Here is a 14352-nt window from a genome sequence, read left to right as displayed (position 1 = left end):
TGCCATGAATCAAAACAGATTAAGATTTACTTTAATAAGCCTGGCTGTTAACTGCCTGGGTTTAGGAGAGGCCCCACAGTCCATACTGCGGGGGCAGAAGTCTCCCAGAAAGAGACAAGGCGGAAGCTAGAGATTAAAATTGCTTTGCCTGTCACAGTTCAATCTGCTGCTGAATGTACGTCAAAGCCTTCAGTGGAATATGATGAAAACATAAAAAAAAGATGAGGAACCTACCTAGAATAATAAGATTCATGTGGTGACTCAAGACTCACATAACCTAACCTACAAGATCCTATCCCTCCCAAGAATTATGTCACTTTTCCCCATGACATGGATCACATAAGAAATCATTGCTTTTGTGAACAGGGAAATGTCATTTAAATCTAAGCATTTAGCCTGTTGAGGGGAGCTTCCTAGGGACTGGTTGAAGTTAAAAGGAGGAGAAAAGGGTTGAATGATTTTGTTCCATTAAAACTACACATAATCTTGGATAGTCTAAATATTCATTTCCAGTTTAAAAAATAAAAATAAACCAACAAACAAAACACAAAAGAAGGAAGTGAACCAACCCCAGATAACATCTTCCTTACTCCCTCCCTCGTCGTAAGGCTGGATCAATGTGCAGAAAAGAGGGAGAAATGTTTAAGCTAATAGGAGACAATTATAGCAGTCAAGCTTTCTCACACCCACCTTTCATTCCTTCCCTAAAGTGTATTTGCCACCCAGACAATAGCAGGCGAGATATGCCATCCATTGTTTCGGTAATGATACAGGTGGGTGGAACAGGGCTGCTCGCATGATCCCATGACAGAGAAAAATTCCCTGTCACTACAGTGTGCTTGAAACGCTACATCTGACAACCCTGTCTCGTCCCATCCCTCCCTGTGTCAGCCTTTCCCCCTGGGTGCCGGAGCACAGAGGTAAGTCACCTCGGCTGCTTGGTGTCCCCTGCCAGGCTCCCAGCTGGCGGCAAGGGGGGTCTCTGCGCTCCCCGATGGATGTGGCCCTCCCAGCCTGGCAGCATTGCAGTCTGGACAGAGGGAAAGGGCTCGCTTTGCAGCTTCTGGATGCGTTCCGAATGCCAAACCTTCCCCCCGCTGCCTGGCCCAAACTGCTCTCTCCCGTGCTGGTCTGAAGCTTTCGGGCGTGTGAGACCCTCCTCTTCCAAACATACCCCAGAGGTGTGAAAATGCCTTAAACTCTGCAGTCCTTTGCATGACCAGGGGTGCCCCGAGCTCAGCTGAACGAGACGGGGGAGAATCTCCCAGCCGGAGCCTGCGCACGCTCCAAGTACCACATAGAGTTTGCTTTCATTTACAGTCCTTACTAATGCACCAATGCAACGACTGAGCCCTGACAACCCTTTTGCTAGCCATATCCCACTGCCTGGGCTGCAGCAAGGAGAACCTGTTTGAGCTGCGAGGGCAGCTTTGGAGGTCCGGGGACCCCCAATATACAGCCAGATCCTGCGGCGTGAGGGTACCCAGCCGTTTGGGGAAGGTTTGTGTTGACCAAGCTGCGCTGTCCCTGCGAGCAGCCCACCTCCCAGCGCCGGGCAGGAACAGTCCTGCACGGCTTAGCAGAGACTATGGAGATATAAGCCATGGGAAACCTGTTTGTGTTGTAAGGAAAGGCAGTAAATAGAATTAGAACCAGTAACTAATAATAATAATAATTCCATTATCAGTAGAATAATGAGTAGATGGTTTCAGCTTTGTTTTCTCAAGCTGTATATTCTCCCGCTCCATGAACTACAGGCAATGGAAATTAAATGGTGACTACTAGATAGCGATTTTTTAAAAATACTAATACATATACTTTAGAGTAGTCTAAGTACTTGAATTGACATCTTATTCTAAAAATCAGCACCCTTCTTTCCTTGCGTTGTAGGGGATCTGAACAAGCAGTCTTCCTGTCAGATATATTAATCCTAAAATAAGGAACATGGAGAGCCATAGCATTACATAGGGTTATTGGAATGGAAAATGGCACTTACTTCTATAAAATACATAGCTTTGTTGTTGCTGGTCTGTAATAGAAAACTGCATCTGGAACCCCTATTGTTGTGGCAAATTCTAAAAGGAAGCTTTATTTCTTCAGCAATGAGAGGCAAAGCCGTGTAGCTTTCAAGCTGCTGCAAATTTTGCGTGCCCTGTGCAGAGACTGCTTTTAGAAGGCACTTCACCTATACCAAAGGCTGCCACAGGGCAAGAGCATAATGGAAATTTCAAGTCCTCCGCCCCTTGCAGGACCTTTCTGGCTGCCCAGCACAGGGTTCAGTAAGCAAAGATACAAGCCAATAACAAAAGAGAAAATGCTTTTATTTATTTTCCCCTGATCTCTAGGGTTTCGGTGACACTCAGAACATACTTCCCAAATGAATAATTTAAGTCTTTATGGCTCATTCAATTTCAGTTTACACACTGCATTTTATCCAGCTCGAGCTATGTCAGTATAATGCAAGAGATAGCCATTCAAGATACTGAGTTACTATTCTCCATATATGTAACATTGGCCAGTATTCAAGCCCGGAGACATAACAGAGGCTTTTGTGCAGATATTTTTGGCTGATATTGGGAACTGCTACGATAAAGAGGGATGGAAGCCATCTGCAGAAAACACACACACACACATATACACAAAAGCAGTTTTACTGGTCAAGGAATCCAGGATCAATGCACCACTTGAGCTCTGGATATTATCAGAGCTATGCAGGAGGCAGAATTTCTGTCCCAGAGATGGCCCAGGATTTTGAATCTTTCCATATTAGATCAGAACAGAATGTTCATTTTCAGAACTTGCCCTACAAATGTTTTTAATTAAAATGTTACTATTTTGACATTTGTCGTTTATAATTTTTCATTTAAAAACAAAATTTGCAGTGAAAGCCACTCCAAAATGGAGCCAAGGGGTTCCAGTCTGATCAGCTTCAGTCTTTTCAAAACACTGCATTACAGAAAGTGAGGAGGTCGCTTCATTACTTTCCATTTTGTTCAAAATGAAATATCATTATAATCAATATTTCCTGCAAAATGTCCCAATTACAACAAGCTGATACTATCTAACACAAAGCTGCTTCCACCAAACATTTTTGACCATATCTACTAAGAAGTACTTGTCTACACAGGGAGAGTTCAGACACCTGATATCCCTTCTGTGCAATCATTCTTGCTTCTGCCTCCCTCAGACTCATTTCTTATTAAAGCCACAAGTCGAAGCAAACTAGAAAAGCTGTAGGGGAGGGGAAAAAGACCTAGCCGGAGAAGCAAGAGCTGATAAAATAGAAGGAAATGCCGTATATAGGGGCACCACCAAAGCTAGCAAGCACTCCCTTGCATGCATATTCCCCTTTCCCAAAGGGCTGGGGTAGCAAGTGATGGCTTACATGGGAGGGATGAGCAGAGCGGAGCTGAGCTGAGCTGAGTTTGTCGTCTTACTCATGAAGGCTGTGTTCAGGGGCTCTGCAGCCAGTCTGACTGAGCCCTGAACTTGGTTCAAATGAAGTATTTATAGGAGAGCCAAGAGGATCATCTCTGCACCAGGCACAGGCTCCAGCATTTTGCTCATCCCTGCCCTCGCTGTGTGCTGCCAGAAGTGGAAGCAGAGGCACTGTGCTGATAAGACATCCCGCAGGACACGTCCAGCCAGGCTCCCCAAGACATGGCAGGGAGACCCTTCCCTGGGGAGAGGCATCAGCTCAGCTTTCGGTGTAACAAGGGCTCAGCTCCTCCACAATAATTCTGCGTGGGATCAGTCCCTGCTTCTCTCTGCCCAGCGTCACCAGCAGCGATGCTGAAAGGCTCAGGTGTCTCGAAGGTGCTGCTTAAAATTCATTAAGATGCAGGCTCAAGTCCTCACAAGAAGCATGGGAAAATTAGGCACTACCAAGTGCGCTACAAAAAAGGCAACACGCTGAAGCGGTCGGCCTACGTATTTAGAACTGAAAAATTACTATAGGGAAAAAGAGTAAAATATTAACTTTAGAAACAATGATAAACAGAATTATTTATGTCGTAGTAAAGCAAAAGACCTAGACCACACACTCCAGGAGGATTTTAAGCACAGCTTTCCTCCTGCTACTGTGTCCCCTGAACGCCTGACTTCAATCCCTCTTTCCTGCCCCAGTCTCCACCCCTGGCCAGGCTGCCCTGAGGCACTGGGAGCTCAGGGGCTGCAGGACGAAGCCCAGCAATCCTTTTCCTACCCGTGGTGCAAGCTCTGCCTGGCCTCTCTGCCCAGCCAGGCACGCCTGGACGGAGGCTTAAGGCAGTGAGTTTGTGGCTGCTTCCATGCTTCCTCCTTCTTTCCCTTTTCCCCTCCCCTCTTTTGCTCCCCCTGCAAGAGGTCTACATAGGTGACACCATAGTGTGGTTCCTATATGCAGTAATAGGTATTTTTTACATCAGCTGCAGCGAGGTGGGTGACGACTTGGTGATGCCTCTTGCTGCACCAGTGCTTCTGCCTACAACGGCGTGGCAGTGACAGCTTGATTCAGATGCTTATAGCATCATTGCTGTTTAAGTATTGCACCTCTATGAGCTCGTTCTGCTCTGTAGTGGTCTTCGAGAAATTCGGGGCAGACTTACAATTTTTCCAGCTGAAGATATCAGAGTCAAGGTTCCAGCTTTGGCATCGCACTGCACAAGGGCAGTGTGACCTTAACTCCCAATTCATGCCACAAGTATCTCAAACTTTCAAGGTAGGACCTGTCCAGTGTTTATTCAGGACATGTTTAGTGCTTCTTGGTAGGACAAGACGAGTAAGGTGTTAGCATAATGGAGAATCTAGTGCAATATTGTATTTGGCTTTGCTTTTAAGTGGAATATTTCTGCTTCCTTTTACAACAAAACATGAAGACTGTTTCCTCCCTGTCTGAGGTTTGGTTTGCAGTGTTTCAGCACAGACTGGGACTTGTATGGGGTATTATTAATACAAGTTATTAATAGGAGTTAATAATGGAAGCACAGACACTTTAGGGAATGAGATCATTACAATTAAGAATAAGAGGAGCCTACACACAAAAATGAAACCTTGCATTGCTTAAACAGCTTTAATAATAACCAGTGGGTTTCCACTCATTAAAATTTCTTTAAGTAGCTGTGTCAGAGAGATGGTCAAAGAAAATGTATTCAGAGGTAAACTGAAGAATAAAACAGGGCAATGAATGGAGAATGAGATCACATTTCTTTCTAAATATGCAAATAGATAAACATCAGAACAATAGATTTTCTTCTGTTCTGTTCACAAAGGTGCAGTTTGCTTATCTGAGATCATTGTGAGGCTGGTAAGAACTCAAGGCTTAATACAAAATCTCTCAGAGGCAGACAAACAGTGTGGCCAGGCTGGCTTTATTGTAGTAGAACTCTTTATATATATACATATACACACACACATATATGTGTACGTGTGTATGTAAAAACAACCATACTTATTTTTCCCTTTACCTACTGTTCCCTTTATACAGAAATATAATTACATAGTTAGAAAATTGAAAACAGGAAAATAGTTATTCCTTTAACTTAATGGGATCTACACACAGCCATATAAGGATGTTGTCTGTGTGACATGCATAGCTACCTTTACAGACCTTCACAGTCTCAAGTAGCTTTCATGTGTCATCTTACCTGTGGTGATGTTAAGCAAATCCATATTTCTTTGGAAATCCAACAGTACCTAGTACAGTCAGTAGCTAAACCCTAAACAGAACGAGCATCCATCTGCTACAGGTTTTAACACACTCATTTTTCCCCCCCTCCCTCACCAGTCCCATACAGAACAAGTCTACTAGTAGAGAAAGAAATTATATCCTTCCAAACATGCCGACCACCTACTGTGGTTTGACAAGGAGGCCTGAAACTGTGTTTCTGCAGAAGAGCTTTGATGAAAGATTGTGTTCCCAGGCTTTTCTTTTGGTTGATAATGCTTCAAAACCTGAACCATGAGCTGGCTGGTGGAGGTCTCCCTTTCCTTTCCATCTGCTCTCCAACCCCACGGTCCTTTTCCTTCATTCAGAAGACATTGCTCCTTGCAAGCTTTGTCCACAGCTCACTGCCGTCCAGGGGCTCCTTCCTCTTGGTTTGGGGGGCATAGCTTAGGTGTTGAGCCTGTATGGAAGAAAACTCCAGCAGCATCTCATAAAAAAAAAAAACACGTGAGGGTTGCTGGCAGTGACAGAAGGTCTTACAGCCGAGATCTTCCCATGGGACATCCTGCGTGACCCTGCCAAGTGAGCAGAACTTTCTGCCCTGAGTGAAGACCATGGATTTGGCATAAGCTCAACACTTCTCACAACCGAAGCCTAAGGTGCCTCATTTTTGTTAAAACCTGATGGAAGCTGGGTGCCCAGTTTCTTGCATGCCTTCAAAAATTCAAGTCTTGGCTGTTTCTTCCCATCATACTTTCAGAGGCAGAGTGCCCAGGCAGAAGCAGGGCCTGCTCTGCATGACACGTGCTTGGGGTTAATGTCATTTCACTGCCTCTGAGGGTGAGGGGGAAACGCACACTGGAAATGGCCAGGCCACTCACACACCCTCTCTTATTTACGGCTCGTTACAGCTTCTCCCCCATGTGTAATCACCTACAGGACCCATGCAGTGAAGACAAGGTGACATGTGCTTTGCTATGAGCTGGGCAAAGTTTCCAGCACCCATTTGGTGCCGAGGTCTGGACTACCACATCTCCACTGCTGTTTGCTCCTGTGCTGGCTAGACTGACGTTTGTCAAGTGCACATGCCCATTCTGGGGTCAACCTTCAGTCACAACCTGTAAAATTCACACAGTTACAATCCCAAGGTTACCATTTGGTTTAATGAGATGGGGCAAATGGTCCCTACATTATACCCCTTGCATGCAAAGTTTACTTTAGAAATTTTTCATGGTGCATATCAAATTCATTCAGAGCCTGCAAAAGCATAACATAAAACCATACAGCAAGCCTGTGGTTGCCTTTTAAAACTATGCTCAAATCCATGCTGCCGTCCAGATGCTGAAGGCAGGACTATTATCCACCTTTCTGCCTCCCTCATTACATTAGCTTCCCTAACAAGAACAGGGAATTGGAGGAAGTTACAATACAAAACAGCATGTCAAGCTTTTCAAAACAGTAAAAAATAAGTTATCAGGGCTTTCGGATTTTCATTATATTTTACCACCATTTACTAAACCTGTTTCTGAGATTTGTATTTCATAATCCAATTTCTTTAATGAAGAGTTCAAACCCACAGATTGTGCTAGTGTCAGGGACTGGAATGGGAACTGATGACTCTGTGTCTGTCTGACAAAAGCTAATTCATAGGAGTCATCTGTGTGAAAAATAAACTGCAACAGTATTCATAAAACATATTGTCCATGAACAAACTCATGGCAAATGTAGCCTGAATAAGTGTTCACCACCACCGTTTCCTTAGAAAGATATGTCATTCCTTGAGAGGGACGCATGGTAAGTGGTGCTGAGAGCTGCAGAGCAAATGCACAGTGACTGGGTGCCAACAGTTCTACCAAAAAAATTCCCCGGATAGATGGGAAGTTGTCATCCAGAAACCTGCAGTCAGTACAGATAAAAAGACTGTTTTAACAAGGGAATCAGTGTCAGCAGAAAACAATGATAAAAAATGAGCAAAGATATAAATATAAACATGGAAAATTTGTATTACATCATTCTGTGTTACTGGAGCAATGATATACATAGTCACGGGGGGGGGGAAAGAGCCAGAAAGACCAAGAGGGGAGAACTGTGTTCAACTTTAAAACATAGGTAGTGAAAAAGAGGCATAAAAACCTGAGCCTGAAGGGACCTACATAAATGAGTGTCTCTGGTATTTCATCCATATGCTTTTTTTTTCTTTTTCTGTAGATATCTCTATCCTTTGCGCTAATTAAAAACTTCGTTTACATGTACTTTGTCTCCCTCTTTCTCTTTGCTATTTCACTCTGTTCTGTTCTTTTTTTCTCTGTCATCTTTTATCTTTCCAGATACCTTCTTAATTAATTTTTTTTAAGGTCATTTTTTTCTATCCAGTGCAGAAGTGGTTGCCCTTTGTTCTTCTTCTTTCTTGTCCTATCTTGCCATTTTCCTTTCTTTCTTCCTTGTGTTTTTCAGCACTTTTTGTCCCTCCTTTTATAGAGCTCTTTTCTTGCTTTCATGCTTCGCGTTTTGTGGTGCTCCGTGCTCGCTCCCTCTCTGCCCCACTCCATCTTCTCTCTTACCCTATCTCCTCTATCACCAAAATTCTCACATAATCCCTTTCCATAGCCACAAAAGAAGCTGATTCCAGCCTCTCATCAGACACACTCTCCTCTCTTGGCAGCCTTTTCTTCTCTAAACCTCTCCTAGGAGCATTACTGCCTTGTCCCAGAATCTGTTCACAATTGCAGGCTCCCTTTCCACCGAATTTATTCATGCATGTACATGACCCGTACATACTCAGACTCGTATCCTTTTCCCCTCTGTCTACAAATAGAAACAGGGATGAACTACCCTGTCCTATGCTATTGCAATTCCAGACCCAGGTTAGATGCTCAGAATTGGAGATTTCTATTCCGACCATCTGAGACTGCCGCCTGGGCTACATGCTCCAGATCTGTTAGCCAAGACATGAGGCACATGGGCCTCTGTGTCCTGCTCCTGCCTGGAGATACATACTGAACAGATGCTACAGGAACATGCAGATAGACAGGTCTTACCTATGTTGCTATGTATATAAGCCTTATCATCGAAGTCCTCATAATCTTGGATGAGTATTTCTTGACCCAACAACTCCACAAAATAGGGACATCAGAATTAGGAAAGTCATGAGAAGACTAAACAGTATGTCTTGGGCCATGCCAAGAGGCTATAAGAAAGCCAGGAACTCAGCTTATCTCTGCTGCTTTGTCCGGCTGTCCTTCCTCAGCCTCCCATCCTCGGCCACGCAAGCCTTCTCCAGCTCTCTCCATGCAGTTCTGATCTTTGGACACATACAAGCACTCTCTTGTTTTTCTCAGGAAGACATGTAGCTCTACACTCCTCAAACACATATAGATTTCTTTGCTCATTCCTATACACTCATCTCTTCCCTAAACTCTTCCCTACCTCTTGTCCTTTTCTGTATTCATGTTCCTCCATATTTTTGAGTGCCTTCCCAAACTCACTCCTAATTTCTAGAATGCTTTTCTCAATTCCAGCTTTCTTATGCTACTGCTAGCATCCAATAACAGCTCAGTCTAGTAAAAGGAGCTCAGCGTTGGGCCAAAAAGAAAAGCATAGCTTTTCCTGGCCCTGTGAGCATTGGGACCTCAGCAAAGTTGGACAGCTTGCTGGCAACAGCCACAAACAATAAGGAAAGGTGACCCAAGCTGGATTCAAAGGAAGAAGTGGGATAAGCTCCTGAATGTTTTTTTTCCTGCTGACTTGGGTAGAGCTGAAAGCAGCAGTATCACCAGGTTTGGGAAACACACTAGGAAGACAGGAGCATTGCTATGTTAATATTAGTAAATGCTCCATGGGCAGGGACCATGTGCTGAGGTCAGGTCAGCACTGCCTGGCATCAGCACGCTTTCAGAGGCACCTGAATACATGTTCTTTTAGCGTGGCTTTCTAGGCCATTTAAATATGCATTCACATGTAGCATAACACAATGTAGTCTGTTTTCAGCCAGCTGTTTTTTAATCTAGAAGCAGCCTCTTGAATAGTCAGTGTGAAATATTTTTGCTCCTTTTCACGACACACCTCTACTCATTCACTTCACCCAGATATTGGCATGTGCTCGGGAGCTGAAAATGAATACCAAAGAACTGGAAATCCAAGGGAGTGATTAAGAAAATCTATGACAGTTTCTAACATACCCTTATTACCTCTGTAATGAATTTTGATTGATTTGATGCAAGCAGGTCATTATGAGTGTTTTTAAATCAATTTACAGCTCAGAAATACTCGTGGGGTTGGCACGATGACAGAGCATCGGGTCGCCACGTGAGGCAGCACTGCCTGGCAGCACCCCGTGGTCATGCTGTGGTCTCACACAGGACATACTCATCGGGGGGTTGTTCCCCGTCAGCTGGCTGCAGAAACAGTTACACGCAATCAGAAAGACCTATGTCTGTTTTAAATGGGAAACTAATCCTATTCCCACTTTTGTAATGCTGCTAGTGTCAAGCTTCAGGTAGATGTTCAGACAATGCAAGCGTTTTAACCGGCCAGATAATATGAACATTTCTTTTCCTTGCTGCTTTTCTCCCCTTGGTGCTTTGATCCGTAGAGGACTAGTTTGTTCCATTTCAAGTACCAGCAGCTAAGTGATAATCATTGTTTCTGGCTAATAAAGACCACAGACTACCGACTGACTTAGCATGTTGTTTCACTTGTCTCTCTAGAGCTCTAGCTCTCTCTTTTTTATCTTTTTTTTCCTTTTTCAGTGAAATGCTTGCTTAATTCATGGGCACAAGGTTAATTCCAGCTGCTCACTTCCTCTATAGAAATCTTCTTCATCTGCAGCAATAGATCTGGAAAGATGAGGGGAAGCAAAAAGAGAGCCCTGATGCAGTACATAAATCAGGACATTAGCAAACCAGCCAGGGTTTGTTTGTTCTTTCTCATTAGCATTCTTTCCCCACTAGTTCAATAGTGAATTTTAGCTGACTGTTCCTTTTGAGATGAGGCCCCCAAAGCCTTCTCTCCTGCCAGTGTCACATTACTTTCCTAGCTTTTTTACCCCTACTTATCTAAGCTGCTTTTAAAATGTTTTTGAAGGGATCAGCAACCCCTGAAGTCAGACCTCTCACACACACTATCTTCATGTTCATTCACACCTAAAATTCATCCTTAAGGAGAAGAAGAAATATTTGTTAGCTCAGGAAAAACATAGATATGTATGAAAGCAGTCTAAGTGCTGACCACAGGGGAATTGAAGTTTGGAGGCATGCTGCTGCCTACACTAAAACTAACTCATACTTTCCTTGTTTCTGTTTTCTTTTTCCACTTATGATTATTATTTGCTATTATTCTCTATTTACACTGTGACAGCATCTAAAACCCAAATCAGAATAGGGGCAACTGCTGTGAAAGACCCTAGCAGTCAAAAAACTAGAGCTACTAGAAAATATCCTGAGGGAATATGCAGATCCCTTAAGTTTGACAGGTTCTGAAGAAGAGCTTTGATTTTGGAAAAAAAAAATCATTTTTTGGCACAATAAAAGTGGAGGGCTTCAGCTTTTCCAGAAATAAATGTTTTGATGCTTTGTTTCAAAATAAATTTCTATTTGAAAATATATTACATATTACTATACATTATAAAAGTGTAACACAAGATAAAACAAAAAGGTCCAAATTCCTGCAGGGTGCTTCAGTTTTAGCAAAAAGAACAGCGCCACGCCTAACTTAACATTAAATTTTGTGCAAATGCCCCTTTTCATTGAGGATTTTGAATTTTCAGCATTTTGCTGCAGTTTGGAATAGAATTATAAAAATTCAGGCTTTTGGATGTAGGGATGTAAAGTTTCTATGTTTTAGGAAGTGGAAGATACTTTGTGTTCTTGAGTGACATTTACGGATCAGGAAAAGAATACTGCAGAGTTATAAAGGAGCCAGTTACGAACTGACTGATGTGCTATCTTGTGTCATGTTTGCTGAATTAATATTTTACTCCGATGCATATGTTTGATTTGAAGAGTTCCCTGCTCTGGAGATTTCATAATTACTCAGATATAAAGACCCAGACTGAAAAAAATGACATTTCTAAGGTTCAGTCGCATTCAGCCAAAGCTTGTCACCAGCCACAGGGAACAGAGCCTCTAGGAAAGATCCCATTATTCAATAGACAAGGACAGCAACTCACAATTATTACATTTCCTTTCAATGTTTTAATTTCCATGCTGTGTTTCTGTGACATTGAGAGTAACAGTCATGACAAACGGAACCTAAGCAACAGCTCCTTGCCGTTGCTCCCTAATAAAAGGAAATGTATCACTCTCTATTGCTTTGACCTTTTGCAATGAGATGTAATGAAGTGACATAAAGAGAAGGGGATGTGCAGCTACCGAGTTTACACTTGAAAGACTTTATCGCAATGCTCAATTGACATCTGAAACTCCCTTCTAAACAACATGTTTGCTGAGGTCAATGAAGGATGTTCTCTTGACTTCAGTAGGTTCTGGTGAGCCTCTTCAAAATTATTGCACTGGCTACCTGAGTACTCGCTGTAGCTAACGCTGAATAAATACAGAAAATGGATGAACGCAATAGATATGTGAAAAAAAGAGTGCGACACCTGCAAAGAGTATGAAATAAAAAAGACCGAAGGTTAAAAAAAAAGGGCAAAAAACAGAGACCAACCCTTTGATGTGTATTTTCTTAAATAAAGATTCCTGTTTAATCCTACAAAATACTATTGTATTTTAGCTGAATTAAACAAGCAATGAGATCAAAATACTTGTTAATCCTGTATTGTTCATTTTCTCTACTGTTAACACCACCCAGAGTCTAGGTCTATTTAACAGCAGATGGAATTATTGATTGGTTCTGCTTTGCATTTAAGAATAACAAAACCACCCATTTGGAGTTCTTTAGCAAAATATCCAACTATTAATGAGTGTACAGAAGGCAAGAAAAAGGAGAGCAAGTGAAAAACTAGTCTAGACATCTTAGAAATAAAGACACTTCCCTGCCTTTAAACAGCTTTTGGCAATAACAGTTGGTGGATAACTCTTCTAGCTGCTTGTTCTTGCCATTTTGATGACAATCTGTAGTGAATCAACAAGTTAAAAAAGAAAAGGTTTCACTTAACAAAATGTTTCCTTTTACCCAAACCAGGATTTTGAAATTCCAACCTGAGAACTTCATAAAAGATTGTTATTCCTTCTATGTAAACCAGAAAAATATTTCTAAATTAAAATCTAATGGAAATAAACATTTTCTAAATTTTAAAAAATGAAAAAATATTTCCAAGGATTCTTGATGTCATAAAATGAGCTTCTCCCACTACAGAAAAAAAAAAAGGATGGAAAATATTACATAGCTCAGCAGAACAGTCAAGTCAGCTTGAGTCAGCTATCAACTGAAAAACAGAGGATGGGCTTTTTGACTGATTCCCTTGAACTAAAAGGCATGGTACTGATGGATGTCCTCTCTGTCTCCATATGCATACATGTAGCATGTATGTAGAGGTCATCCCTAATTACCTTCTAGGCTGGACTTCCAGTGGGATAGAATCATAAAATTCTATACAAGGGATACAAGGGAGAAAGCTGCCTTTGACTTCATTATTCATGGCCCCATTATCTGTTAATTTCCTGTAGAAAGATTCAGGTGCTATTAGTAGAGATTACTGCTACCCTTCTCTCTTTACCATTGAAGTGGCTGGAGTGGTCAGATAACCAGAGGAGTGTTAGGGAAAGAAGTGCTAAAAATGATCAAGTATGAAAGTGCATCAATATGAATAAGTCCTTGCAGAAATGTCTTTAAAATTACACAGAAATCCTACAGGATCAGAGGATTTCTACACACTAAATGAGGATTCATACAGAGAGGTCTAAGCTTTTTTTTAAAAGACACATAGTCCATTCTCTTGCAAACCAGCTGTATAAAGGTGTGGACACTTCAGTTTTGGGATAAACAACACTGAAGTTAGGGGACCCTGGAGGTGCTCAGGCCCTCTAATGACATGCCCCACAGCAAAGGTTTCTTAGACAGGGGAGCTGCATAACTTTCTGAACCTCACTGTCTCGCTACACTGAATACAGGGAGAACCTACATGTTCCAAATGACCAAAGGTAGCTAGGATGAATCTGGAGTTCCAGGTCATTACTTCCACAGACGAATGCAAATAAACCAAGGTCATTATCATAATCTAATTAATTCCATAAGATTATCCTAAAAGAATTTAAGACAAGGCAGAATAACAGAAAAATGGTACATAGGTGCTCATTTATAGAACCTTCCCTATTTCCCTCCTTTGGGAGGGATGTACAGCTGAATACCTGTACAGATGTGTCTACTGTGCACTTCATATTCAAATAACAGGAGATTATCTATAGTGGCTAATATGGCTGTAAAAAATATGTAACTTGGTACCATATAAAAGCATTTTTCACCTGGATTGTTTCTGAGCCTCAGCAATTGTTAATAGGTTCCAGGAGAGTTTAAAAATATCTCCGAGTTGTATGTATAGTGTTTTAATAGGTTTTCAAACAATACGAATAGATGGTAATTTTAAAATAGTTCCTCTGTTCTGCTGTGGCTTGGGAAGACTGCAGGAGAGAACTGTCGGATGAAAGATGGGCTTCCACTCTGGGAAAACTTGAAATAAAAAGGCGGGAAACAATATGTATAGAAACAGCAGATTATTTGCCAACGCTTTGTGGTTTTCCCCTACTGAGGCT

The 14352-nt window shown here is 42.1% G+C and overlaps 1 long non-coding RNA gene across 1 annotated transcript in view; it reads right to left on the bottom strand.

Moving 5' to 3' along the window:
* Positions 1-5331: 5331 nt before the first annotated feature.
* Positions 5332-14352, bottom strand: part of LOC138685707 (uncharacterized) — a 68247-nt gene continuing 59226 nt past the window's right edge. Inside the window, exon 4 of the long non-coding RNA XR_011325097.1 lies at positions 5332-7540. This is a non-coding gene — a long non-coding RNA (uncharacterized lncRNA). The remainder of the gene's footprint in view (positions 7541-14352) is intronic.

Source organism: Haliaeetus albicilla, chromosome 6, assembly GCF_947461875.1.
Source record: "Haliaeetus albicilla chromosome 6, bHalAlb1.1, whole genome shotgun sequence".
Classification (NCBI taxonomy): domain Eukaryota; kingdom Metazoa; phylum Chordata; class Aves; order Accipitriformes; family Accipitridae; genus Haliaeetus; species Haliaeetus albicilla.
The sequence above is the reverse complement of the archived record's forward strand: the minus strand, read 5'-3'. Positions and strand labels throughout refer to the sequence as shown.